This window comes from Chrysemys picta, chromosome 16 (assembly GCF_011386835.1).
Source record: "Chrysemys picta bellii isolate R12L10 chromosome 16, ASM1138683v2, whole genome shotgun sequence".
Lineage (NCBI taxonomy): Eukaryota > Metazoa > Chordata > Testudines > Emydidae > Chrysemys > Chrysemys picta.
Window position 1 is genome coordinate 9,203,970 of NC_088806.1, and position 5,664 is coordinate 9,209,633.

At 51.2% G+C, this 5,664-nt stretch overlaps 1 non-coding gene across 1 annotated transcript; it reads right to left on the reverse strand.

Moving 5' to 3' along the window:
* Nucleotides 1–684: 684 nt before the first annotated feature.
* TRNAC-GCA (transfer RNA cysteine (anticodon GCA)) lies at nt 685–756 on the reverse strand. Its single transcript has one exon. It is a non-coding gene; the product is annotated as a tRNA-Cys (tRNA).
* Between the last annotated feature and the right edge of the window lie 4,908 nt (nt 757–5,664).

Here is a 5,664-nt window from a genome sequence, read left to right on the forward strand (position 1 = left end):
TTGATAGCAGCCTTCAACTACCTGAAGGGGGGTTCCAAAGAGGATGGAGCTCGGCTGTTCTCAGTGGTGGCAGATGACAGAACAAGGAGCAATGGTCTCAAGTTGCAGTGGGGGAGGTCCAGGTTGGATATTAGGAAACACTATTTCACTAGGAGGGTGGTGAAGCACTGGAATGCGTTACCTAGGGAGGTGGTGGAGTCTCCTTCCTTGGAGGTTTTTAAGGCCCGGCTTGACAAAGCCCTGGCTGGGATGATTTAGTTGGGAATTGGTCCTGCTTTGAGCAGGGGGTTGGACTAGATGACCTCTTGAGGTCCCTTCCAACCCTGATATAACTTAGAGAATTTTTCACTTGACCACAGCTCAAAGAGCCGGGAAGCTCTATGATTCTATGATTCCTCCCAAGTGGATGTGGTTCTTGTTCTTCTGCACATTGTAGCTCATGGAGACCAAGGACCTGCTAATGTGCCTTCATATTATACCTTTGTTTAATTGATGAAAACATAAACTGGACAGTTAGGGGACTGGAACTGATTGCAGCTGAGGGACATGTTTGCTAGGTTTTTGTGCATTTGCACAGGAAAATGTTGAGTGTGTCCATACATTTCAGGCATCCCTATTCAGTGGAACTCCTGAACATAATGAAAATGGATATGCAATTAGTTTTGTTAAAGGAACAGGTTTATAAGGGAGCACTTGGATTTGAACCAAGGACCACTTGATCTGCAGTCAAACACTCTACCACTGAGCTATACCCCCATGAGAGGTGCATGGCCAAGTCAGTGATCTTAAGGATTTTAAAGGACAGGCCCTGTCGCAGAGAGCTCCTTTTCCATTCCCAGATCACAGCGGCTTTAAAAATGGGGTTTGATTAACCTTTACATATACACATGTGGACACCACACCTTGCACACCCACCAACATAGCTTCAGCGATGAGACTCCAGTACATTTTAACAGGAAGAAAATCTCCTCTATTCTGGTCTAGCCCCATTTGACTCCTTCTGCCTGTCTTCTCCCCCCTTCAGTCTCTTTCCTCCTCCATTGGGGCCATGCAGAGAGGAGCCCCAGTCAGTCTCTGTCATAGAGAGTCTGTATCCCATAAAGGGAGGGAGTGGTCCCTCTAAAACATTGATAATGGGGGGGAGTGGTGTGCGTGGTTAGGGGGAGAAAGGATGGAGAACTAACTGTGGGGCCCAAAGAGATTCCCCCAGATTGGGGATATCCTCTGCTGCCCACCATCAGCCAGCTGTGGGAAGAACAACTTGGGATTGCTTGGGGAAGCCACCTTTAAAAATACAAGTGTAACATGCTAATTATATTTTAATAAGACCAAAGCCTCCTCAAACCCAGTGTCACAATCACTGGAATGACTTTGTCCTGATATTTTACTGGTCGCAGCCATAAAGCGAGTCAAATTACAGTTTCCGTTCGGAGTCAGTGCATACACAAGAAACCGGAGGCTCTTAATACCTTAGGTTCTGCTGCGATTTCATTTCTATCCTGTTCCAAGATTAATCATTGAGCAAAGCAACGTTAGGCCCTTGGGAGTGTCCCCCCTGGTCCCGCCTTCCACCCCTGGGCAATTTAAAAGGGCCTGGGAATGCCCACCACCACCACCAGCAGCATAAGGGGGCTAAGGCAGCTTCCTGCCCGCCCTCGCTCCATGTGGCACACCACTCCCAGAAGTCGCTGCAACGTCGCTGCAGGCCCTGGGGTGCGGGGGTCTCCACGCACTGCCCCCGCCCCGAATGCCAACTCTGCCAACTGTGGCAATGGGAGCTGCAGGGGTGGAGTCTGCGGGCAGCGGTGCAGAGAGACACCCCTGGCCCACCTGCTTAGGGGCTGCTGCCAGAGGGGGTTGTGGGTCACTTTCTGGAGATGCCCGAGGTAAATGCTGTGCCCTTCACCCTTTCCTGCACCTCCAACCCACTTCCCCAACCCAGACCCCACACCCAAACACCCACCAAGAGTCTGCCCCCCGCACCTCCTCCTGCAACCCCCTGACTGAGCCCAGACCCTGCACCCAAACTCTCTCCCAGAGCCTAATCCCTCTCCCTCCCACACCCAAACTCCCTCTCAGAGCCTTAGGCAGTTGTGTGGGGGTGGGGCATAACTTGGTCCCATTCTGGGCACCACCAAAAATTAGACAAACCTGCCACCCCTGGCCAGCCCTATTTTCTCTTGATGCACCGTAGCCCACACCCGTGCAGGGATTGAAGCTTGCATTACTTAAATTCCAGGACACTGAGGGATTTCAGCTCCCCTTATCCCAGAGGGAAACGTCACCCCACTCCAAACCAGATTCTTGTCCAGGGGATCACTGTAGGGGGGCTGGGTCCCTCTGTGTCTTTTCTCTCTCTACGACAGGCCAGGGTGCAATAACTGGGGCATCTGAGCACCCAGGACCTTCTGTGGGGCTGCCATTCCCCTTCCCCTTCTATAGTCTCATCTGTCATTGACTCCAGCCTTTTTTCTACCCATCGTCAGCACCATCCCAAGCAAGATGCACTCACGTCAAAAAGACAGTGTCCCCTGTTGGGTGAAAATCACTGACCTCTCTCCTCTCTGAGCACTGACTGCCCCTTTGCTTCCTTGCCTTTCAGTCTGTGCAGATGGGACCTTTCCTTCCAGTGCTGGAGGATTCGCCCTTCTCATCTACCATTGTCCGAAGCAACAGAGCAGGTGGGAATCTTAAATGTACTGATTTCAGAGTAGCAGCCGTGTTAGTCTGTATCCGCAAAAAGAACAGGAGTACTTGTGGCACCTTAGAGACTAACAAATTTATTAGAGCATAAGCTTTCGTGGACTACAGCCATCCGAAGAAGTGGGCTGTAGTCCACGAAAGCTTATGCTCTAATAAATTTGTTAGTCTCTAAGGTGCCACAAGTACTCCTGTTCTTTAAATGTACTGAGGTGACTTAGAAGCAGAAACCCCCACAGACCTTCCCTGCAATTGGCACTTGTCCCTCCCTGAGCAGGACTGAAACTCATGCAGGGAGACTGCTGGGCCATATCCCCTCTGGGCATGAGCAAAACAGCAGTGTAAAAGGAAAACCTGGAGATGCAACCCAGGGCCTCATACATGCAAAACATGTGCTCGACCACTGAGCTATATCCCCAGCTGTACTGGGTTTGCTATAGGTTACATTCAGAGCCCCCCTATTTCCAGAGCATCCAGTGGCCTAAAAGCAGCATTGGGGACACATTCCCTGCTCTCAGGGCCAAACCTGCTGTCCTGGAGGTTGCTGGTTCGTAGGGGTCAATCTGCAGCAGGGCCAGATTCTATGTGTGGGGCAGAGAGAGTGTGTGCCCTGGACTAAGGGTACAGAGATACACTTAGCCCTGTCCCCTGCATTGGGTGGGTTGTGCTGCAATCTCTAGCTGCAAGGTCATAGTGGTGGGGGATGCTGTGAGTAGCTCCACAGCTCACCCTTTTGGCAGAAGTGGTGTGGGAAGCTCCAGGTGTTTCTAAGATCTGTTATTTCCACCTGCCTGTAAAGTCCAGCTTTCCCCAGCACATTAACTGCAGTGCAGTTGGGTCACTGTTTCCATGGCTGAACAGCAAAGAATTACTCCCAATTTCCCTTCTATCTGCAGCACGATTAGCCTGTGTCAGTGATTAATGAGGTGGATCTAGTTGTAGATTCTTATTCATTCCCCACCTTGAGAATTCAGACAGTCCCTTTCCTACGCAAATCCCCAGCACCTCAGTGACCCCGGTAGCAGGGGTTGGGTTTTCCCTGAGGCTCTGAGATTTTCAGGGTTCTTTTCCCCTCCACCTGGAGTGAACTCAGCTTTTTCCCCATCCCAGAAATTCCATGAAATAACAACAGGAGCATTAAGAAAGAGAGGAGGGAACATCTCATGACGGGGGTGGATGTGCCCAGCGCCCGCTGCTTGTCCATTGTTTCCATGGAATTTGGCACCCTGCTTTGCACAAGGGACAGAGAAAGATCTTGCTGTTCCTGTATCTGTGCAAAGAAAATTGTGCTTCTGTATGAAAGAGAGGTGGGAAATGACCCCATGATGGGACAATATCCTCAGGATTAAGACCTAAGGACTCAGGCTGAGAACTGATATAACTCCACTCATCTGGGATTTAACAAATTGTCTTCCATGGAGGCACTGGGAACTTGTGACATTGATCCAGACTGTGGGGGTTCCAGCTGCTTTAACTCTTGGTAACAACGTGAACTTGATTCCAAGAAGGGAGAGAGGAGAAGCCTGAAGCTGACTTTAGTGCCAGGCTGTGGTCTCCTGAATGGGTGGAAACTTCCTTCTCTGCTACCAGGGGACAACAACCACTGGAGACATACCAGGGTTCAGATGAAAGGGGATTGTTGCATGGACTTTATGCGTACAGGGCCCCACTAAGGGCACGTCTTCACTTACCGGAGGGTCCGGCGGCAGGCAATCGATGTTCTGGGATCGATTTATCGCGTCTGGTTAAGACGCGATAAATCGATCCCGGATCGATCCCGGAAGTGCTCGCCGTCGACGCCGGTACTCCAGCTCGCCGAGAGGAGTACGCGGCATCGACGGGGGAGCCTTCCTGCTGCATCTGGACCCGCGGTAAGTTCGGACTAAGGTACTTTGAATTCAGCTACGTTATTAACGTAGCTGAATTTGCGTACCTTAGTCCGAAGTGGGGGCTTAGTGGGGACCAGGCCTAACTCTAAATCCTCCACTGTAGCAGGAACTTAGAAAGTCACACCTGGGTCAATGGTAGGACTGGGGTTTGAAAAAGTGATTCTTTTTTCCTCCCCTTTATGAGAAAGAAAGTAAGAGCTGGCCACTCAGGTGCAGAATATCACTTTTTCCTCTGGCTGAGGAGCTGGAAACCAGGCACAGATGACTGGTGTCTCTTGAAAGAGGCCGGGGGAGCACAATTTCAAGGTTCAGCCCCACCCCCTTATGATCAACAGCCCCCCCCCAGGTGTGTACAATGCAGGGAGAGGAAGCAGTAAAGGCAGCCCCTCTTCACTTATCCCTCCAGCAGCTGCTGTGTAGGGAGGGAGCCTGGCAGCACCACATGATGTAGCAGGTGATTGCTAACCCAGGTGGGGCACATGACCCCACACACCGCCCTCTGCAAGTGTTGCCTCTGAAACTAGGAGAACTCTGGCGTTCAAGGGACAGCTGCACACCCAGAAGAAAGCCCAGCACGAGATGCCCAGGGTGAAGGGGGTGCTAAAGCTTGGCATCAAACCAGAAACTTTCAGCTCTTCAATTTAATGCACTCCCAACTGAGCTACTTTGGTAACAACTTGGCCAAACCACGAAGCTTAATACACGATCCACAGCACATGCTAGGAAGATTTTAATCTTGATGTCACAATGCAGGAGGCGAGCAGTGGATTTGGCCCCTGTGCGGTAGGCTGGGGTTTGGGGCAGGTGCTGGCTTAAGTGAGTGGGATACAGGAAACCACAGCCTACCTCACAGGGTCCAGGGGACAGCGCTCTGATGCCTCAGAAAATGTGTCTCTCTGAAAGTCTCAGATCTGCATCCCCAGAAGGCTCCTGCACGGCCTCTGCCCCTTTTACATTCTCTAGAAAGGAGCATCATCAAGGGTCAGGGATGAGCCATAGGGCACTAGGTGGGTGGCAGAGGCTTCAGGAATAAACCCAGCACCCAAAGCAGAGGGGGAATATAAGGCTTTTTCTC